The sequence below is a fragment of the Bubalus kerabau genome, chromosome 16 (genome assembly GCF_029407905.1).
Source record: "Bubalus kerabau isolate K-KA32 ecotype Philippines breed swamp buffalo chromosome 16, PCC_UOA_SB_1v2, whole genome shotgun sequence".
In the NCBI taxonomy this organism is placed as follows: domain Eukaryota; kingdom Metazoa; phylum Chordata; class Mammalia; order Artiodactyla; family Bovidae; genus Bubalus; species Bubalus kerabau.
In genome coordinates this window covers 62,488,595-62,512,319 of record NC_073639.1, presented here as the reverse complement: position 1 = coordinate 62,512,319, position 23,725 = coordinate 62,488,595, and the positions used below count along the sequence as shown (strand labels likewise).

Sequence of the window (23,725 nt, the reverse complement as noted above, 5' to 3'; positions counted from 1 at the left end):
AAAATGTCACCTGTGTGGCACATAAAATCACCCCCATTACTCTTCAATGTAGTAGTAAAAAACCAGACCTCTGGATGTGGTCAGCCTTGACTCTGAATCTGGGTTTCACCTACTGTGGGGATCCTGGCCAATGTCCTGTCTTCCTCCAGCCGCCTGAATAGCACATGGGTTAGCGGCATGGACTCCTGCGCAGTCAAAACCATCCCAATATAACTCTCTAGATGGCCCTCACATCCATGGTTCCACATGGAGGATTCAGCTGGCCACAGGTCATGTAGGACCATAGTATTTATTGAAAAAAATCTGCATGTAAGTGGATCTGTGTTGTTCAAGGGTCAATGGGACTTGTAATTGCTTCCTCCTGAAGCTGTTGTGAGAATTAAAATCATGTAAGGTGCTCAGGGCTGTCAGGCACGTAGTCAGCGCTCAGTCTATGAAAGCTTGTAGGTAGGATCACAGATTCTAAACAGACACACTAACAGGACTGGTAGCTAACAAAGCAAGTTATGTACCATGTACCAGGAACTTGGGAAACACTTTGCGTGTGCATTAATTCATGTAATCCCCACAAATTATTACTACCCCTATATTGTAGGTCAGAAAACAGACTAAGAGAGGTGAACTCAGGAGCTGAAGGCCACACAGCAGAGACCTGAGCTCTGGGAAGGTTAAATGACAATATGAGAAGTAATCCCAAGTCCACTGGAATGTCAGGCTGTCCCTGGGCACAGATAATTAATTGCAAAAGGGCTGCCTGGGCCCTTGAGGTCCCTGGCCTGGCAACGTGCTGCAGACCCTGCCTGGAGGTGCCTCCCAGCTGTGTGTTTTTATCGAGTCACTCTTTCTTGGGTCTGCCAAGAAGAGGCTCCTCACATCTTTTCTAGTTGACTTGTCTTTCGTAGTTAATGGGATTCACCTGCCCTTCCTGTACCTCATCATCCCTTAGAGGCCCTAAAACTGCCCCTTTGCTCTGCAACCTCCCCTCTTCCAACGCTTTGGGAAATGCCACGCTGTATAAAATATTGTAAAATGCAAAGTACATTCACAACTCTTCTGTGTGCACAGCAATAGAAGAGGAGTTTTGGGGTAAATATACCAACTCTGGAGCGATTTTGTGATTTATTCAGAAAATTGGCTTCCAGATCACTGTGGACAAGACCCAACTTGGCTGGAAGACTGTGATCCGTCAGCAGAGCCACACGGACAGCTGAGCTGGCCAAATTTTATTCTGAGAAAAGATAACTCTCATAGTGAAAGGCAAGAACTTTTAAGAAAAATTTATGCTACAGTCTGGTCCTACAATGTATGCAGTTATGTTCTGTACATTCATTCAACTATGGGACTCTGCAGAATAGTGATATTAACAATGGCATGATAATGAGAGAAAAGATAAACTAAAATACATGTAAGTGCTAAGGCAAGGGTTCACCTGCCTTTCCTCTCTGGGGTGCATGCAGTATCAGCCCCGAGCACCTCTCAGCCCTCAGCATGAGTCCGGCACATAAATATCTGCTGTTTTCGTGTAAGACAGCCTCTAAAATTTGGCCAGCTTCATCTGGTGCTCAGCTGAGCAATCAACAACCTTCTCCAAAGCCGGAGAAACCCAGCTGTGTTGGGCTGACAGCGAGAAATCACGACCCCCTCCAGTGGAACGTCTCTCCAAGGGCTTTCAAGGTTAATTTCTGATCACGGTCTGAATTCGATTAGCTGGAGAGCTGTACCATCACCTCAGATGTGACTCTGTCGTATTCTCAAAGATGAACAGAAACTGGTTTCCGCTGTATTGTCAAGGCAACTATTTTCTGAAAGCCAGGACCAAACCTACAACAGGGTTCAGTAGGGGCCATCAAAGTGATAAGATTTGAAGAAAGTCAATTAGCATCACGCCATGCCCTGTTTCCCATTCTCTCCCCACCCCATACTAAAAAAGCCTAGAGGGGAAAACACAGCAAAAAAAAAAAAAAACTTTTAAAATCTGATGGTGTTACCTTAATGGGGAAACTCTCATCCTCAGTAGTCTAGTAACTTTATCAGTTTACCTACTTAGTCATCAGCCGCTAAAAGTCAGAGGGTGCAGAGATTCCCAGCAGCCTGGGGAGCACAGAGCCATTTCTCACTCTCTCTCAACCTTGTCCCTGCGTAAAAACTCCCACCGCCCACAGAATGACATCCAAACTCAAGGACCTTCATCTGCTGGGCCCTACCCATCTCATAAACTAAGCTCCCAGGGCAGGGTCTGGTTCTCACTTATCAGGTCTGCCTAGCACAGAATGTGCAGAGTTTGGCAGATAAGCCAAAGCACAAGGAATACATGTCAAATAAGTTAAAAAAAAAAAAAAAGGTAACCTGTTTAGAGGCTGCCCTGGTGGTCCAGTGGTTAAGAATCCACCTGCCAATGCATAAAACACAGGTTCAATCCCTGGTCCAAGAAGATCCCACATGCCATGGGGCAACTACGCCCATGTGCCACAACTACTGAGCCCGTGCTCTAGATCTGTGCTCTGCAACGAGAAGCTACTGCAATGAGAAGCCCGTGCACTGCAACCGGAGAGTAGCCCTTGCTCGCCACAACTAGAGAAAGCCCGCATGCAGCAATGAAGACCCAAAGCAGCCAAAATAAATAAATAAATAAATTTTTTTTAAAAAAGTAACCTGTGTAAAACACAGGTAAAATGCAAATCTCAGCACTATGTCATATCAAAAAAAAATTTTTTTTTAAGATAACTAGAGAGCAATTTTAATCTTTACCAAAATTTTCAGGAAACATCCAAAAAAAAATCTGATTTATAATGTAAAGCAAAACTTTGAAACTTTGGTATTTCTCCTTAATGGGATCTGGCCCCCAAGTCACTCTCGAATTCTCCCCAGCTCTCCTTCAGCTCTAACTTTTCATTTCCCCTCCCATCTCCCTCTCCCAATACAGCATCTGCTCTTTTCTAGAAGTACAGGGTAGCTGGTTAAAAGAATGAGTGCTGGGGCTCACCTTGCTGATTACAAACACAGTTCTGTCACTCTGATTTGAGCGGGAACATAGCATGTAAGTGCCCCATAAATGCAACCTATTATTTAAATCCTATTGGCTTCCCCATTCTTTTTTTTCCAACTTGGCCCGCTTTTCCATTAATGCAACAAGAAATGTATACGAGTTTTCTAGGGCTGCCAAAACAAATTGCCATAAACTTCATGGCTTAAAATAACAAGAATTGACTCTCTCACAGTTCTGTAGGCCAGAAGTCCAAACTCAAGGTGGCATAAGGCTGTGCTTCCTCCAGAGGAGATTTTTGTTCCTTGTCTCTTCTAGCTCCTGGTGGCTGTTAGCATTTCTGGGCTTGTGCTGTCAGAGCTTCACTTTCTGCCCCTGTCTTCACATGGCCTGCCCCTGTGGATCTCTCCTCTGTGTGTCTCATGGGAACATGTCATTGGATTTAGGGCCCACCCAGATGAATCCGGGATGGTCTCATTTCGAATTCCTTAATTTAATTACATCTGCAAAGATGCTTTTTCTAAATAAGGTCACATTCACAGGTTCTGCAGGGTCAGAATTCGGACATACCTTTTGCGGGGGGCCAGCACTCAACCACTACAAGATGACACTGGGTCCTTCCTCTCGTGGGTCATGGGTCGGAGGAGACAAGGCTGCACACTCCTGTAATTCTTTTTTCTTTTTAATCTTTTTATTCTCATTATGATAAATAAGTCAGTAGCCAGCATCAGGTACTTGGGAATGACGAAGGAAGGAGGCAGATGATAGGAAGGCACTGTCAACGTTTCCTTTTCACTGATGTTCATCAACTCCTTAAATGAGGCAGGTCTGCAGCCATTGCACACCTGATTGCAAGAGCTGCTGCATCCTGGGGGGTGAAGTGGGTGCAGGAAGCAGAGGGTTTCAGCCACAAGGTCCAACCCTCAGGCAGACATATCCTGTCAAAGGCCTAGGGACAGAGCATCTCAGCTTTCCCACCGTGGGTCGTGAGCTGCCTGCATCGCTGGCTGGGGCCAGCGGACAGTTCACATTAGTTATTTATTGATATCCTGTGTTAAGGTTCTGCCTCGGCTGCACTGAAGGGATCCAAGAGGCAGTGGTTTCACACGACTCACACTGCAATCAGCCAGCTTCTTGGCTCAATGTGTTTATCCACCCAGAACTATTTTTGGTGTGTGTTCATAGACAGCACACACTAAAGTATTTGGTATTTGAGATGCAAGCGTTAAAGATGATTAAAGTTAGCTGATAATGAGCATGCCTAGAATAGACAGATTCTGTGTGTGTGTGTGTGTGTGTGTGTGTGTGTGCTCCATGTGTGTGGTCTGTTGTGTGTTTGCAAAGCAGATGTCTACAAGCCTGCCCTTACGTGACCTCACCAGTGTCCTGGATCAGCTGAGATGTCCGTGGATGGAAGATGGAAATGGATGGGAACTGGCCTGTCTCAAAATACTGCCTTACCAGACACCCCAACCTCTTCCAACTCTATTCTGCCCATCCTTCAAAGCCCAGCCCATTCTGTGTTATCAAAGAGCCTTGCTTGGCCACTCTCTGAACTCCTAGACCACAGATAACAAACAGGCTTAATCTCCAGGACCAGCCTGGAAGAAATGGGCAGGGAACACCCAGAGCAGTATGTTGAGTGGGATGCTGAGAGCATTCAGACCACACCTACAGTGTAAAGCCTTTATATGTCCCTGCCGTCCAGCCCAGGATCTAGATGTAGTAGGCACTTAATCAATACTTGTGCAGTAATTAAGTTTCATTGTTTGGACTCTGAAATTAGGTCAGAAGAAAGGTCTCTCTCTGAAGTGCAATTCCCTGAGGACTTCTGAGAGTAAACTTGGATGACCACTAGAGGGTTGGGTGCCTGGGCATATTCTATTTTTTTATTATTTTGTATTGGAGTATAGCTGATCTACAATGTTGTGTTAGTTTCAGGCGTACAACAAAGTGACTCAGCTACACTTGTACACATATCTAATCTTTTTCAGATTCTTTTCCCATAGAGGTTGTCACAGAACATTGGGTAGCTCCCTGTGCTATCCAGTAGGTCTTTGGTGATTATCTACTTTATATATAGAAGTATGTATATGCCAGTTCCAAACTCCTAACCTTTCCCCACATTCTGCGCATCTAGTAGACCAAATCCTACATGTGTACTGGGGTGTCCCCCTCTAAGAGGATGGCCCTGTTGTTCAGCGAGGTAATACCACCAGGCTCATCTGTCAAGCCCATCTCTAATTGTTTGGTTTCCCTAATGGAATGTAGTGTCCTCAAGAAGAAGAGAAGCACTGTAATGTAAGGTTTCATGTAGGTTGGTTTATAGCTGTGAGCTGTGGACCTGAAATGATAGTTAAATCAATGAAGAGGCACTAAGCTATCGCCTCGGAATCTGTGTGTTGGTAAAACCCAAGTATTGACAGCCTTCCTTGGATGTGTTGCAGGCCAGCTCTTCCAGCCTTGACTGGGGTGCTCTCTCTCTCTCTCTCTCTCTCTGGACAGGAGCAGCCAAAGAGAAATGGAAGTATGAGGCTAGCTGATTGTTTTCGCAGTCTGCACGACAGACCGCCCCCCTAACAAGACTCCAGGTCAAGTGCTCTTCACTCTGCCGATCTAGTGAGGAGAAATTAGCTCTCAGTAGTATTCCCAATTATGCAGAGAAGCGATTCCTCCCTGCTCTGGCTGTCACGGGTCTGGCAGTGGACCAAGAGGCAGGAAGCCTGTCTTCTTCCTCAGCCTCTTTCTCCATCTTGCGGTATGACCTTGGGAGGTGACTTAACCTCTCAACTTCTTCGCTGCCTCATCTGTAATGTTCCACCTTTTATCACTTTCATAGTCCTGGTTCTCGGATAAATGAGACGAGCCTCTAAAAGCCATATTTTAGTCTCCAAGAAATACTGGAGCCAGGTAAATGCTAAGGATAGCCACTTCATTTGTTTTTACTGTGTGTGTTACTAACTTGTGGGATTTTAATAATGGCAAAAAATGAATGGATTTATATAATTGTTTTGCTTTGTCCTGGGCGCCTTGAGGCATTTCCAGAGTATTGTGTTATTGCTCACCTCTTTTATGGAGTGGATGTTGTTGTGCCCATTCCTTAGCAAACGAAGGGAGCTGGCTTTGAAATGAGCCATATGGATGGGCTGGAAGTAATTCCTACTCCTAATGTAGTGTGGGGCTTCCTAGCACATGATCACGGATACTGGCTCACCCAATTATTCAGTCATATCCCCAACCTCCCCCCACTCCCTATGCTGACTTTCTTTTACTTCTTTACAAGCACCAAATGCTTTCCAATCTCAAATTATGCGCACAAGTTCTTTGTGGTGGGCGGCCCTTCCTGCCTATGTTTCCTCTGGCCAATCCCGACCCACCCTTCTGGCCTCAGCTTCGATGTCACCTTGCATGACCCTCCATTCTCTGCTCTCACAGGCACTATATCTGTCCTTTACAGAGCTTATCACACTTGTGTCTAAATAACTGTTAGTTTAATGTCTGTCTTCCCCACTAATGATGAGTTCCATGAGGGCAAAGAACTACTTGTCTTATTCATTACTGTGGCACCAGAACTGAGAAAGAACTCAATAAAAATCTTTGGAGAGAGAGGATGGATGGATAATGGATAGATAGATGGATGAAAGGATGGAGGGATGGATGAATAATATATAAATAGGTGGATGGATGGATAGATGGAGAAATAAATGAATGTATGTATAGATGGATGAATAAATGAATAGATGGATGGATGATGGATAGATGGATGGATGTAGAGTGTTTGTATATGAGAGTGATCCAAATCATCAGTATTCATCATCACAAGAAAGCTTTAAGTTCCAAATATTCACAGAAGCCTAAGGATACAGACCTAGGATACATGTCAACAGGGCCACAGAGACTCTGGGTAGAATCCTTCTTTGCCTCAACCTAATTTCTGACGATGACTGCTAATCCTTGACATTCCTTGGCTTGCAGCTACATTACTCCAATTTCTGCCTCCATGGTCACATGGTATTCTCTCACCAGAAAGAGGAACCAGATCAAATTGCCAGCATTCATTGGATCACAGAGAAAGCAAATGAATTCCAGGGGAAAAACCTACTTCTGCTTCATTGTCTATGCTAAAGCCTTTGACTGTGTGAATCACAACAAACTGTGGAAAATTCTTAAAGAGATGGGACTACCAGACCACTTCACCTGTCTCCTGTATACAGGTCAAGAAGCAACAGGCAGAACTGCACATGAAACAACAGACTGGATCCGAATCGAGAAAGGAGTACATCAAGGTTGTATATTGTCACCCGGCTAATTTAACTTATATACAGAGTACATCATGTGAAATGTTGGACTGGATGAATCACAAGCTGGAATCCAGATTGCTGGGAGAAATATCAACAACCTCAGATATGCAAATGATACCACTTGATACCACGTTAATGGAAGAAAGTGAGGAGGAACTAAAGAGCCTCTTGATGAGGGTGAAAGAGGAGAGTGAAAAAAACTGTCTTAAAACTCAACATTCAAAAAAACTAAGATCATGGCATCCAGTCCCATCACTTCATGGCAAATAAAAGGGAGAAATGTGGAAACAGAGATAGATTTTATTTTCTTGGACTCCAAAATCACTGTGGACAGTGATTTCAACCTTGAAATTAAAAGATGCTAGCTCCTTGGATGGAGAAGGCGATGGCACCCCACTCCAGTACTCTTGCCTGGAAAATCCCATGGATGGAGGGGCCTGGTGGGCTGCAGTCCATGGGGTCGCTAAGAGTCGGACACGACTGAGAGACTTCACTTTCACTTTTCACTTTCATGCATTGGAGAAGGAAATGGCAACCCACTCCAGTGTTCTTGCCTGGAGAATCCCAGGGATGGGGGAGCCTGGTGGGCTGCCATCTATGGGGTCTCACAGAGTCGGACACGACTGAAGTAACTTAGCAGCAGCTCCTTGGAAGGAAAGCTATGACAGACCTAGACACTGTATTAAAAAGCAGAAATGTCACTTTTCCCACAAAGGTCCATCAAGTCAAAGCCATGGTTTTTTCAGTCATGTACAGATGTGAGAGTTGGACCATAAAAAAGGCTGAGCACTGAAGAATTGATCCTTTTGAATTGTAGTGCTGGAGAAAACTCTTGAGAGCCCCTTGGACTGCAAGGAAATCAAACCAGTCAATCCTAAAGGAAATCAACCCTAAATATTCATTGGAAGGACTGATGCTGAAGCTGAAGCTCCAATACTTTGACCACCTGATGCAAAGAGCCAACTCACTGGAAAAGTGATGGCTTTCCTGATGCTGGGAAAGACTGAAGGCAAAAAGAGAAGGGGGCAGCAGAGGATGAGATGGTTGGATAGCATCACTGATTCAATGGACATGAATTTGAACAAACTCTGGGAGATAGTGAAGGGCAGGGAAGACTGGCATGCTGAAGTCCATGAGGTCGCAAAGAGTCGGAGATGACTTAGAGACTGAACAACAGATAAGGCCATCAGTCATACAGGGTTAAAGTTCCAGGCTACTCCAGTGTGACTTCATCTTAACTAATTACACCTGAAATAACCTTAGTTAGGATTTCAAATGTGTCTTTGGTCGGGGAACTCAATTCAACCCATAACAATCTGGGAAACAGCAATGCTTCTCCCAGGTATGTATCCTAGAGACACCCTGCCTAGGGTGACAAGGAGACATGTGTGAGGATGTTGGTGGCAGCCAGGTTTGTCACAGCAAGGAGCTTGAGGTGACCTACCTGTCCATGACAAGGGAAACAGATAAACCAAATATGATGAATGCAGATCATGGAATAACATGCAGCAGGCAGAAATAATACACTGGGTTTGCATATATCACCATGGATAGATCTTAAAAACATAGCATGAGATGAAAAAAGTAGGAACTAGACTGAGATTTATGATACAAAACCATTGACATAAATTTAAAACACACACACCCAAAGAACAACATTATGTATGTTTCATAAGCATTGGAAAGTGGGTTGGAAGGATTTATTTTGCACACACTGGAGTCATTGCCTGCGAGAGTGGTAATACTAGATGAAGGCAAAAAATTACACAAGAAAGCACGAGAGGGTTCTGAGGCAGACAAGTGCTGAACCTGTGGCATAAACTGGAACATGTGATTCTACGAATGCGTGCATCTGGGGTCCAAACTTTACAAAAAGGGAAGAAATTATGTAACGGATTAATTAGTGACAACTGGGCTGGGGACTCGGGGCAGTGGGGTGGGGTGGGGGGCGCCCACGGTCTTCCAAGGACACACAGAAAGGAAACTTGATGTGCTCTGGAACAGCAGGTAAGACTTTGTGGAGAAAACAGTGCTTACGCTAAGACCCGGAGAAGAACTGGAGTTGGGCTGGGTAGGGAAGGGCAGGACAGAGGGTTCCAGGAAGAAGGATGGCATGAGTAAGAACCCAGGGGAGTCCAGCCTGGCCCAGCGCGTCAGCCTGGGAGAAGGGCGCAGGCCCCGCATCATTGTTCTGCCCTCCCCCCAACCCCTAAGGGAGGAGGGGGCACAGGGCTGGCTGTGAGTGTGTGTCACCCCCTCAGATGCACACAGGGACCAGGTGGCAGAAAAGACTAAAGGATACAGACGCATATGAAACACTTCCACAGAGAATTACGGGTCTTCCTATACTTCAAAAACACAGGGCTCTCTCCAAGTCTCTTTTGCCTCCTGTTTGATGGAGACATGGGTGCCTGTTTCTTTAAGAAAAACAGCAGTGGAATGTGATGAGAAGCTGCAGATTCGGAGCTGGGGGAACTCTAGGGTGGGGCGGGGCCTGTGGAGCACCAGGAAAGGATGCCCCAGCGGAAGGCGCAGCTGCTGCTGAGCTGCGGACAATGCCCGCCTCCTCCTGAATGCAGTCCCGGTGTTGACAGCTCTTTCCTTTTTTCAAGAGAAACCTGAAATTGCCCTGGATATTTATGGGAAATCTTTTCCTTTTACCTATTACGATCTAACCTAACCATAATGACCATAACCATAATCACACTAGCTAGGATGCTATCATAAAAAAATAAAATGGTAAGTAACAAGTGTTGAGGAGGATGTGGAGAAATTGGAACCCTCATCCGTGGCTGGTGGGAATGCAAAGTGGCCCAGACACTGTGGAAAACTGTAGTGGTTTCTCAAAAAGTCACACAGAATTACCACATGACCCGGCAACTCCACTCCTCGTTACACGCCCAGAAGAGCTAGAAGCAGGTGCTCAAACCAGCATGCCTACAGACACATTCATAGCAGCATTATTCACAAATAGCCAAACGGTGGAAACAGTCAAAAGTCTGTGAATGGTAAAGGTGTAAACAAAAAGTGGTCTATCCATACAGTGGAATATTATTTGGCCACAAAAAAGAAATGAGATACTGACACAGACTGTAACAGGGATGAACCTCGAGAACATGGTGCTAAAGGGAAGAAGCCAGACACAAGTGGTCACACAGTGTATGGTTTCATTTATTCATAGTGTCCAACACAGGTACATCTCTAGAGACAGAAAGATCAGTGGTTGCCAGGAGCTGGGGGGAGAGTGGGACGGGGATGAATGAATAATGGGTATGGGGCTTCCTTTTGGGTGATGAACATTTTTTGGAACTAAGTCCAGGTGGCAGTTGCACAAGATAGTGACTGTACTGAATGCCATGGAGCTGCTCACTTTAAAACGATTCACCTCATGTATGTAAACTACCCCTCAATTAAAAATACTAGAAAATATGTAATTCAAATATTCAATACAAAAAATATATACAGGCCAAATGAAACAAGCCTGCAGATTGAATCTCAGGCCTGGGATGCCCGTGTGTAAGTCTGGTGCACTTAAGTAAGCCCCCAGAGACAAGTTTTGTGCAGAGTTGGGGGTTAGGATCCCTGTTTTATTGGGAAGGAAACGGAGGCCCTCAGAGGTAAAGGGAGTGGATGGGGGTTGAGTATAGGAGCTGGGGCAGGGGGCCAGAGTGTGGTCTCTAAGCAAACTGACCCCATGTTCCCTGAATCTGGGGCTGAGGTCTGGGAAAAGACAAGAGGGACAACAACTATTGGAGCAGAGAGTGGTGAGAGGTGTGGTCTGAGCTGCAAGTTCAGACAAGAACCGTGTGTTGAGATTCCCTGGAACTGTCACCTTCTCCTCCACAAGGCCAGGAGCATTCCTTATGAATTTAGGCAATTCAGCAAACCCATGCTGAACACCTACTATGTATACGATTTGAGCTACGTGTGAAAATAATAAAAGTTAGCAAGTGGGACACCTAAGGTTTGCTCTGTGCAAAGCCCACTACGCAGGGGCCTCTCTGATACCCACAGCAACTCCATGAGGCAGCAGCAGGGCTGGCACACCCTGCACGCATTAACATACACCAGTTCAACCACACACCACTGGCCAAAAAGAAGAGAGGGGGATGCTCATGAAAAGGGTGTGGACAACACCCCATGTCCTGTCCCTATGTTGACTTGCCACACAGGAAGCATGCAAAGGAAAAGTGTGGACCTGCGCACCCACAGCCTCCAAACCCAGGAGCCTTTCCTCTTGTGAGCATCTGTCACGTCACCACTAAGTGTGATTCTCCAACAAGGTTTCCAAACCCTCTGGGGGAGGGTGGGGGTCTGAAAGATGTTCATGGACGCTTTTGCCCTCAACCTGGCTTTAGAGTCTAGTACCCACATACACTGCAATTCATAGGTAGTGTTATTATCCCATTACACAGGTGAGAAAACAGAGAATCACAGGGAATAAGTTACTTGCCCAAGGTCTCTGAGCTAATAAATGAAGATTTGAGCTCAATTTGTTCTACCCTAAAATCCACTCCTTTTTCTTTTTTCTCCACCATATGGCCTTCCTGTCTTCAAGAGGGGTCCAAAGGAAATCAGCATGACAGAACACAGAGACTCTTCATTGACTCTCACTCCTGGAGGTGGCAGTGAGCAGAACCTCCTGGTTCTGCATGAGGCCACAAGTAAGTTCAAATTCAAAAAGATATGTATTGAGCTGTGTAATACTTAGGATTGCAAGACATAGAACCTAACTCAGACTGGCTTAAACCCAAAAGGGAATGTATTAGCTCATATAACTGGAAAGTTCATGGGGGTGATGGCTTCAGGCATGGCTGGATCAAGGGGCTCAAATGGTCATTACACAGTCACTGCATGTTTGTTTTCTTCTGTGTTCGCTTTATTCTTAGGCAGATTCTCCCTCCCTTTATATAAAGAGATCCACCAGCAGCACCATGTTTAAAGTTTGACCACTGAGAAACCCAGCAGAAGGATTTTCCTCCATCCCAATAATTCCACCAGCATCCCTGAAGTTAGCTCTGATGATCTCAGCTTGGGTCCTGTGCATATCCAGGAACTAGTCCCTATAGTCAGGAGTGTGTGAGAGTCTCCAGGATCAGTCCCAGGTCACAAGCTCACCTCCAAAGTGTGAGAATGAGGGTGAGCCCTGAACCTTTACAGAGAAGAGAGAGAGGGCTGCTGTGGCCAGAAGGTAAGGGGGCAGGCTGAGGCAGGTGAAACAGACGCACTAAAAGCCACCCTGGAACACCAAGGACTGGGCTGGGCCTGCTCAACGCATGATGGTGTGCTCAGCAACCGTGTATCATTCCTGCCCCTCCACGAGGCTCAGAGAGGCTCGACGTGGTAGCCAACACCTTATTTCCATGTGAGGAAACAGCCTTCCCTGCCCAGAGGCATCCTGCCGTCAGGTATCACAGCTAGGACTTGAAGTCAGATCTGTCTAACTCCAGGGCTACAGCTTGCCGCTGTCCCAGAGGAACCCGTCCATGCTGGTGAGCCCCATGAAACCTCTTCAGCGCTTTGTTCCGTTCTCTTAACTTGCAGACCCAGTCAGCGAGTTCTTTATTTCCACAAATGGTGCTGTTAAACTAATGGCTCTGGGACCTAGAGGCTGGCCTCTGAGCAGTCAAGCCTTCCCCACATTCTGCCTTGCAAAGAATTCATTAGAAAGTCCAGGAGCCAAGGCCCATGTGGAAACGTTTGGTGGCCGCCATTTTGCTTCAGGATGGCACACGTGAGCACCTTGAACGTGAGCTCCTTGAACGTGAGCTCCTTATACAACCTCTCGCCCAGCGTTAAAGGTGGCTGGGGTCAGTCATCTCCTAGAAAGGCCTATTGTAAAGGGCGGTGGTGGACCTCGTCAGGCTGAAAAATGCTAAGAAGCTAGGGTTGAAATAGAGGCCTCTTTCTGTTTGGTCAATAAGCAGCTGTGAAGGATGCGTAGGACGGAGCTAAATTTATTTGTTCCTTTCTTTCTCGGAACAGCAGCAGCCAGGCTCAGAATGCAGCTGTCTCGCTCTCCCGTGAGCCTTCCGCAGGCACCAGCATGCACAGAGGTTGGCCCTCCAGGACGCAATTTCCCCCCCACCCCCCTGGTTGGTTCCCTTCCTGCTGCAGGCAGGATTTCCAGGGCCTCTCTCCAGTGGGGAGAACTCAGGAGCTGCCTCCCAGGCCCCGGGTAGAATCATTTACCTTTTTAAAAACAGACGGGCTGCTGAACAGAGATACCCTGGCCCTTGCGGCCACACCCTGGAAAACCACACAAGTCCTGACCGCCTCTGCTTTCACTGCTCAGACCTGTGGGAAACTTGTAAGACACAGCCGTGTGGGGAGCGGGCGGGGGCGCCCCGGGAGGGGCCCTTCCACCGACACAGCCCAGGCGGGCTTGGCAGAGTCCTTTCTGGAATCCATCTGCCTTCGCAAAGCCTAGCTGAGGGCCACCTTCAGCCGGGGCCTTGAGCGTACTGGTCGAAGTGGGTTGGTTTTTTTTTTTTTTTAAGAAGTGTTTTGTTGAGTCTTTCAGAAGGTCCCTGCGGGTGGGGAAGTGAAAGGAGGAGGGGACGCTGGGGGAAGAAACTGCTTTTTTATTTCTAGCCTTGCCTGAACGGCTTCTTGACGGTTACTGCTACGGTTCTGCTGAGTCAGATGCACACCCCCCAGCTGCTCACCGGAAACACAGCTGTGAGGCGAAAATAACCACAGGGCCCGGCACGGAGCACCGTGCGCCTTCCAGAAAAGAGGGCAGAAAACCTCAAAACAGAAGAGAAAAATACAAAACAACAACAACAAAGAAAAAGCCACCCGTCAAAAACCCACCGCGGCTCGCTCACCTGGCCAGGCCCGTGGTGCTCTCCTTGTCGGTCACAGCTCAGAGACGGTCACAGCTCAGAGACAGGAGATGGAGTGCTGAGTGTGGCGGCTTTTCCATTGTGGTAGGTTAAGTAGCGCCCCCTTCCCTCCCCTGCAAATGTGAGATGCCTAAGTCTTAACCCCCATGACCTGTGAACGTGATCTTACTTTGAAGAGGGGTCTTTTCAGGTGTAACAAATTTAAAGATCTCAAGATGAGGTCATCTTGGATTACCTCGGTGGGCCCTACATCCAGTGACGGGGTCCTTACAAGGGTGAGGGTGAGGAGATTAGACACTCAGGGGAGAACACACTGCAGACACAGATGGGAAGGCCAGGGGAAGACGGGGAAGACGAGTCCTGATGCAGCTGCAAGCCAAGGAACACCAAGGATTTGGCACGGAAGCCATGGGAAACTAACAAAGTCACCATGGCTTCCACTTGCCAGGTCTTCTGCTCGCCACCCTTTTCCCCTTGTCTGGACTTAAAACATTCATAGCATCTTGGTTGCAAGGTGTCTTACACAGATAATGAGGTTCCCTTTTTTCTGGGCTTAGTAATTATCAGGAAGTAGGATGGTGCTCCAAGGACTCCAGGATCTAGGCAGCAGCTGGGATCCTCAGTTCTAGATAAGACTCTGCCACAGACAGAGACACAGGTGTGTGACCTCATTCACCAGCCACCATTCACTGACGGAGCTGAGCATGGTATGTTAGAAAATGGGTTCTACATTTGATTGCTGGCTCTGCCACTTACTAGCTATGTGGCCTGGGGTAAGCTACTTAACCATTCTGGGCCTCCGTTTCCTCCTTGATTCAATGGGGGAGCTGTACCGTTATACACTGGGGATCTATCTGTACCATGGAGAGATGACCTGAAAATGATCCTGCTATTAAACATATAGAGAGGTGTTGAAAAGAACAATCACTGTTAATGCAGAACAGAGTTTCTAAGGAAATCAGGGGAATGCCCGGGTAATCCCAAAATAAAGGAGGAAAGAAAGCCCAAAGCTGATAGCTCAGTACCTACAGTGCCTGGGGACAGGAGGCGCTACCTTGGGTCACACAGGCTGGGAGCTGGAACTAGAAAACCGTCATAAGACTGGTCTTTCATGAGCTTCCACTCGGACACAGTTGTAAGGATTATGTGAGTTTGTACCTGCAAAGTTGTATTTGGATGAGGCTGTACCTGACAGCTCTTTTAATGCCTTTTGTTTTTGGCAGTTCAGTAACTATGACACTGTATTTTGGTGACAGCATCCCAGTTTATCTTTGGGAGATCATCTCTCTTCCACCACCTTGGAAGGAGTATATACAACTCAGACCTGGCCCATCAGAGTCAGGGATTATTCAGGGATGGATGTGCAATCCAAAATGGGCTAATCAGAGTGAATGATATCTGAAAATACTGGGAAAGAGAAAAATTCACTCTCTCTTGGATCTGCATGTGAGTGGTGTCTAAGCCGGGGGCTGCCGGAGGACGTCTCTGCCTCTCTCTGGGAAGAACCTGCCAGAGGATGGTGCCAAAACCAAAGAAAGGAAAGACGAGAGGGAGAGAAGTTCCCGGTGATACTGTCTGAGTCCCTGGATCCAGCAGAGCCTGAGACTATCAGCACCTCCAAACTTCTGGGCTCCTTCCCTCAGTCAGTCAGTCAGTTCAGTCGCTCAGTGTGTCCGACTCTTTGTGACCCCATGGACCACAGCACGCCAGGCCTCCCTGTCCATCACCAACTTCCGGAGTTTACCCAAACTCACGTCCATTGAGTCAGTGATGCCATCCAATCATCTCATCCTCTGTCGTCCCCTTCTCCTCCTGCCTTCAATCTTTCCCAGCATCAGGGCCTTTTCAAATGAGTCAGTTCTTCGCATCAGGTGGCCAAAGTATTGGAGTTTCAGCTTCAACACCAGTCCTTCCAATGAACACTCAGGACTGATCTCCTTTAGGATGGACTGGTTGGATCTCCTTGCAGTCCAAGGGACTCTCAAGAGTCTTCTCCAACACCACAGTTCAAAAGCAACTGAGACTCTAATTACATGTAGGGTCAGTCACCTAATACTGTTGCAGAGTCTCCAGTGCTGTGGTAATTTTTTTCCAAGTCTTTTTTCTCCCTACAGTGCTACAGTTTGAATAACTTCTATTATTGTGTTAACATGTGTACTAATCTTTCCTTATGCAACTTTTTAATGTGCTGTTGTTTAATATGCTAAGAAGATGTTTAATATGTTACTTAATATGTAAATCTGTCCAGTGGATATTACATTTAAGATATTTTTTCTTTCTAGAAGTTTCCTTTGGTTCTTTAAATTTTTTTCTCCTACTTTTCATTCATGTTTTCCTTTAAATCTTTGAACATATTTGTAACAGCTGTTTTAAAGTCCTTGTCTGTTAATTACACTATCTTTATTATTTCGAGTCTGTTTATCCTGACTGATGTTTCTCTTGGTAATGGTTCACATTTCAGTGCTTCTTCCTTAGATGTCTAGTATTTTTTTATTTAGATTTTGTTGGTTTGGGAGGGCAGTGATTTACTGGTCAGTTTGATTTTTTGAGGCTTTTTTAAAAGCTTTGTTGGATTGGATCTAGAGGAGTTCTTCTTCAAAGGCTGATTTAGCCCTGTTACTAAGGTCTGACCTCACTGTGGTCTCTAACGCATACCTTGGATGTTCAATAGGTTATTCCCATCCTGGCTTGCTGAAATGAGTGCACCTAATCCCATGAGCACTCTGGGAATTGTTCAGCCTATACCTCCAGTTAGCTATGTTTTGCCATCTTTGTAGTGTTTTATCCAAAGCCTGAGCAACTTAGTATTCAGTCAGTGACTCCAAGCGCTCCTCACACAGATCTCTGGCACTGTTTATCTATGTGGTACCTACTTCTCTGGAACTGTACTTCAGAGATTCCAGCCTCTTTAGCCTCTGCATGTGATAATCCATGTCTCCTCAACTCTAAGAGGCCACTATGCTTTGTTTAGAATCATCCTTCCTGTGGCTCAGTGGTAGGGAACCTGCCTGCCAATTCAGAGAAAGCAAGAGACACAGGTTCAATCCCTGGGTCTGGAAGATCCCCTGGAGTAGGAAATGGCAACCCACTCCAATATTCTTGCCTGGGAAATTCCATGGACAGAGGAGCCTGGTGGGCTACAGTCCATGGGGTCCCAAAGAGTCGGACGCGACTGAGCAAGAATGCACGTCCTTCCTGTGCTGCAATCTAAAAAGTACTTCCATGCAGCAAAGTGATCATGGGCTCAATCCTCTGCTTACCTTCTTTCAGGCCCACAGTTCTGCACAGCCTGTTGCCCAATGCCTGAAAACAGTTGTTTCATATATTTTGTCCATTTTCCTAGTTGTGTACAGCTAGAAAACAAGTCTGGTGCCAGTTACTTTATTATGGCCAGAGGCAGAAGGTGACTCTAACTTGAGAGAGAGAAAAAAAAATATGCATTGGAAGGGCCTAGGGGGACTCACGAATAGATGTACTAGCCAAAGAACAGTCCTCAGAAGGGACATTGGCCACAGCAGCTCTGGAGACTGAGGGGAACTAAAAGACAGTCTCTTCTGGGCACGGAAACCTGGATGAATGAGCTCCAACCCTGTGGAGTCCTTCAAGAGTCAAATTTCTGGGACACTATGTCTGGACTAGCCACAGTCAGGGGCTTATGTCTTGGCCAGAGGAGAGCAAATCACTCTGATTAATGATTACTACCAAGACAACATTCAATGCAAGAGGATGGATCACCAAAACAAAACTGGGTTTCTCTATCCAGAAAAAAGGAAAATGGCTAATAGCCAAGGATAAACAACAGACATACTATCCAACCAGTCCACTATAAAGGAGATCAGTCCTGGGTGTTCTTTGGAAGAACTGATGCTAAAGCTGAAACTCTAGTACTTTGGCCACCTCATGTGAAGAGTTGACTCATTAGAAAAGACTGATGCTGGAAGGGATTGGGGGCAGGAGGAGAAGGGGACAACAGAGGATGAGATGGCTGGATGGCATCACTGACTCGATGGAGGTGAGTTTGAGTGTACTCTGGGAGCTGGTGATGGACACGGAGGCCCGGCGTGCTGCAATTCATGGGGTCGCAAGGAGTCGGACACGACTGAGCAACTGAACTGAACTGATTAGAGAACAGCATCTTTAAGAGGAGCTGGCTTTTAAACACTGAGCCTCGGTGTTTATTTTTGCTGTTTCCACACTAGACTGCATAGCTGTCCTTCCCCTGACATCCCTGCCTTCCCCTGCAACAGGGAAAGACTTGCCCAGCAACAACTGTGCTGTATGGGCAACATACAGACAAGCTAAAGGGGCTTCCCAGGTGGCACAGTGGGTAAAGAACCTGCCTCCCAATGCAGGAGACACAAGAGACTCGGGTTCGATCCCTAAGTCAGGAAGATCCCCTAGAGGAGGAAATGGCACCCCTACTCCAGTATTCTTGCCTGGAAAATTCCATGCACAAAGGAGCTTGGAGGGCTACAGTCCAGGGGTTTGCAGAGAATCAAACACGACTGAGTGCACACCCACACACATAGACAATACGAACTTCATATCAGGTGAGAAACATCAGTTTAGGGCTCATTGGTAACAGATTCTCTGAGCCTGCCAATGTTCAAGGAAGACTTCCAGAAAATAAAACACGTGGGGTGGGGGTGGGGGAGGCAAGCTTGAACCTGTGTCCTGGGAACAGAGCAAGGAACAGGACATGTCCATTCTCCTTCCTTTATTCATAACCACTCAGAGCTGGAAGCTCCCTGCCTGAAAGAGAACGTTTTGCGTTTCAAGAGTGAGGATGAGGTGGCTGCAGGCTAGTTCATCCAGTGGCTTAATTCAACCAAACATACAGTCAGATGCATCAACAGGTAAAGGAACCAAATGTTCTCTGCTTAGATTGTTCTGAGGAAATTCTGCTGCCTCCACTCTGCGTAGAGGCTAATCAGATACTGTGTGTATGTCTGTCTGTCTGTCTGTGCTAAAGTGCTACAGAACTCATCACCTGAGGTTCTAAAATTTCCACAAACATTACTTTCTGGTATAATCATAGCCATCTCGGAGATGGAAAATCAGAGGTACAGTACGTGGAATGGTGAGTCAGTGACACAACGTAGAATCAAGTTCGTGACTGTAGGGTAAAGTTCTCCTGGAGCCTTGAAAACAAATTTTGAAAGCATGGGCAGTGGGGAGCAGGGAGGAAAGAGAGAGAGGGGAGAGACAGAAAGGAAAACAAGTCTTCACAGGTGCTGGATTTTCAGAGTGTTGAGAGATGATGTTTATATACAATCAAGATGTAAATTCAAATCATAGTCAAGTAAAAGCACATCGAATCACACGGCTATGTTGTTTTTTTTCCCTCAAGCTTTGTTTATTAGCTATGTCCATTGTCTGGTTCGACTTAGAAAGAAGTCTTTTCATTCCTTGTTGGGGCTTTTCCTTTCCTAACAAAGAGACTGTGGTATGTTCGTGCTGACTGAGCTCACCTCCTCGGCCAGTGGGAAAAAGATATGGGGATTAGGTTAGCCTTCTGGGGAGGTGTCCAGAGCTTGTGAGGGTTACAGAGGGACAAACGATTCGCTGCTGTGTTTCTGATGCCAAGCACAATGCCTGATTCATGGTGGGTGTTCAGGAAATTATTTGTTGAACGAAAGAATGATGGCATGAACGTGAACTTCCAGTCACGCCTGGACTACGTATTTGCCAAAACAGACCCCAGTGCTTCCAGGGCTTTGCACATTTTTTCCATTCTTTGTTGTCCTGGCGATTGTCTCCTCACCCCTTTTAAGGCAACAGATCTTAACCTTTTGTGGGTCATGAACTCTTCTGAGAATCTGATGAGAGCCGAGGAGCCTCTTCTCAAAAAATGCATAGACTCAGACACACGATTTTGCGGATCCTGTCCAGTTGTGAGCACGTGCCCTGAACCTCATCTGCTGTCTCAGCCGAGCAATCCCAGTCTTAACTCTCCTTTGTCCCCACAGAGTTGCTTGCTCCTTCACTGGGTTCCCACAGCACTTTCTTTTTAGTTCAAAACAACAATAGTTTATTTTGCTCACACATGTGTCATTTGGGCAGGGCTTGGAGGTGCCCTCTGCTCTGTTAGCTGGGGTGGCTTGAGACTTCGATTGGAATCATCCAAAACTTGCTCACTCACCTGCCTGGAGGTTGACATTGGAAAGACCTAGACAGCTGGGCTCCTGGAGGGGAGCTCTGCCCTACCCTGTCTCTTTCTCTCCTCTTCCCGGGCCCCTCCCCTCAGGCTCTCTGGAATGTCCAGAGCACTTTACACGTACTTCTCTCATAATTTAACACACAACACTTTAGTGATTATTTATGCCTGTTGATGGTGGTAACTGACTTAGTCACCACCAGCCCTGCACACTCCACCAGGGACGGCAGCCACAACGCCTTCATATCTGTTTCCCCAGGGCCCTAATGAGTACCTTGCACATGGTACCTGTTAGGGACCTGGGTAAATAGGGCTATATATGCTCATTGAAATACCTAAGTAGGTATGTGCTTATCTTATTATTATGCCCCATTACATTTAAGAAATGGGATTAGAAATTAGCCTATTACATACGTCAATGCCACAAAACAAAAAATTTTAAACGAGGAGATGGGGACTCAGTGAACACGTAGGAAAATATGCTGAAATGAAGAATAAGATCGGTACCCAAAATATACACCATGGATTACTACACCATTATTGGCAGTGACCCAGAAATCCGGTTTCAGCGTCCTGCCAGTAAGGGCAAAGAGGAAAATATAATCAGTTGCAAAACTGATGGTGTTGGGTATATGCAAACTGACTGCATAGGAAAGCACAGCTCCTACTGGCAAAACTTCAACCTTCCAGCATTAAAAATGATAGCAAGTTTATACTCCATGCAGGTTAAGGAAAGTTCAATACAAGCCAATCTATAAGTGGCCTTAAAACAGACGGATAAAAGGTTGCAGTTCTCTGAGAGTCTTGTTTCATCCACAGAAAAACGTAAGGCCATCTAGTCCAGCGTTTCCTGAAGGGCATGTGATGGCATACAGTCCTGGAAAAGCTCTGCCCACAGAGGGTTCTGCAGTCGAGGAGGTAGGAAACCGCCCCCAACCCCACTGACTTCCTCCTGGGGTCTCACAGTGAACACTCGCATTTTAAAGGCTCTGAGAAGTCCTGCAGTAAAGAAACCTGGCATTTCTCAAGCTCCTTTGCCCACTATTGCGCAAGAACCTAGGGATAGTCTCCAGATGGGACCTAGGTCCCTCGATCCTACTGTAAATAGCTTTCCTTTCTCCTAAGAACAGGTAAGATGAACAGACTGCCGTTCTTAAGCAGCATATGCCAATATCTCTTTTATTCCTTCTTAAAAGGACATGGAAGGGGGGAACTTCCCGGGTGGTCCAGTGGCTAAGACTCTGTGCTCTCAATGAAGGTAGCCTGTGTTTGATCCCTGGTCAGGGAATTAGATCCCACCTGCCACAACTAAGAGCTTGCACGCTGCAACTAAGACCTGGTGCAGCCAAATAAATACATCAGTACTTTTTAAAAAGGACATAGCAGAAGAAGGAGACAAAGTAATGTCTGCAAATCTCCTCCTTGAAATCACCTTTATTTAAAATCCTATTTGCTCTTTTTTTCTAGGTATGACTCCAAATAAAGAAATAATTTTTAGAAAAGAAACTGGTCGTTCAAATTCCAAACAAGGCAGAAGAAAGGTGTGAGAGACCATCACTCAGAGCCCACAGTTTCTCCCCATGAGAAACTAATAAGGGGTCAGCACACCCCTTTTCCTTGCTGGCCACCTCTGTAGATATCAGATAAGACCCCTGAGGTATCTGTAACCATAGCCACGGGATTTCCCTGGTGGTCCAGCGGTTAAGAATCTGCCTTGCAATAGATGAGACACAGGGTCGATCCCTGGTCAGGAAACTAAGATCCCACAGGCTGTGGGGCAGTTGAGCCCCTACACCACAACTAGAGAGTATGTGTGGCACAGTAAAATATCTCACATGCCAAAACTAAGATCCAATGCAGTCAGATAAATAAAAGCATCAACAACAACAGCAACAAACTCCCCCATAACCATAACCATGTCCTCCATTGCCTATAACTGAGCGCTAAACCAGCAGTACTTACTCAGACCAGTCAGAAAACTATAGAGTTGCACCTTTGGCAGATGGCAGGGAGCAGCAGGGGCAGTAACTGTCTGTTTGTTTTGGCTTAGCCTGTGAAGAGAAATTAAGGGTGTGTGTTACCTTTTGTCCAGTTCCTGTCTCTTGGTACACCAGCGTTTCCATCTCAAAAAAATCCAAGTGTGAGCTAGTTCGAGGGAAAGCATGTCGATTTTGGCAGGCCATGGAATAATCCCAGAGTCCTTTCTTCACAAAGCACTTGTTAATATCCTACTTAATATTCTATGGAACACATAGCAGAAAACTGATGGAATGAGTGGAAGGATTGCAGAGCCTTTAAGGTCGATTCTCAAACTAGGTTCCATGGAGCACCAGTGGTTCCCCAGTGTTTCAGGGGCTACAGGGAGGGAAGGAAAGAGGCCCCTGGCAAGCAGAGATCTGAGTTCCCAGATGCAATCAACCAGGGCAGTTTCTCTTTTTCCAATGCAAGGACATATTTGGGGAAGAGAAGGGGCAGAGATTTGGGTACTTAAATTAGAAAATGTTTGAGAACTACTGCTTATGTGGAGCTTCACATATATTATTTCTTATAGCTGAGATTCTGATAAGAATTGAAAAGCTAACAATTAATGTTATATTCTTAGCAAGAACCCAGGGGGCAGAAATTTAATTTTTTTTTTAATCAAAAGCAGAGCAGAACCATGGCAAAACAGGTGATAAATGATGAAAATACTTGCAGCCATATAATTAATAAAGAGTTAATATGCTTAGGTTATAAAATGATCCTACAAATTAATGAGGAAAAGACCAATAGCCCAGTAGAAACGTGGGCCAAGGATACAGAATTCACAGAAGCAGAAATGCAAATATTCAATAAACATATGAAAAGATGCTCAGGCTCACTTGTCAGGGAAATGCAAATGAGAACAATGAGATACTATTTTTTACCCATCAGATTGGCAAAAATGGAAAATATGTGTAACATCCAGAGCTGGCAAGAGTGTGAGGAATCTAGTTCTCTCAAACGCCATCGGGGGAGGACTGTAAATTATTATAAAGTGGTGGAAAATCAACTGTTGGTATTTTTGAAAATTTAAACTGTAGCCCGGCACTCCCACTTCTGGGAATATATCCACCAGAAATGAAAATGCCAGTGTATAAAGATATAAATATATGAAGAAGTATATTGCAGCATCGTTTGTAATAGTTTAAAAAAAAACCTGGAAACACTCTGAACGTACATTAATAAGAAAATGGTTGAACAAATCATGATGTATTTATATTAAGGAATACAGTACAGATATTAAAAAGTATAAAATAAAATCGTACACATTGACTGGGAGATATGCCTACAACACCTTGTTAAACAGAATAAAAGCAAGTACTATCCTATTTTTATTTAAAAAACATAACAAAAAGACCAAAAAAGAAAAAGTCACATCCAGTAAGTGGGTTTCTATATGTTTTTATAAATATAG

At 45.7% G+C, this 23,725-nt stretch overlaps 1 long non-coding RNA gene across 1 annotated transcript in view; it reads right to left on the bottom strand.

The window, feature by feature from the left end:
* LOC129629924 (uncharacterized) overlaps positions 1-23,725 on the bottom strand; it is a 56,021-nt gene that overhangs the window by 5,580 nt on the left and 26,716 nt on the right. Inside the window, exons 2-3 of the long non-coding RNA XR_008703386.1 lie at positions 14,368-14,501; positions 14,115-14,245 (exon numbers count right to left, since the gene is read on the bottom strand). This is a non-coding gene — a long non-coding RNA (uncharacterized LOC129629924). The remainder of the gene's footprint in view (positions 1-14,114; positions 14,246-14,367; positions 14,502-23,725) is intronic.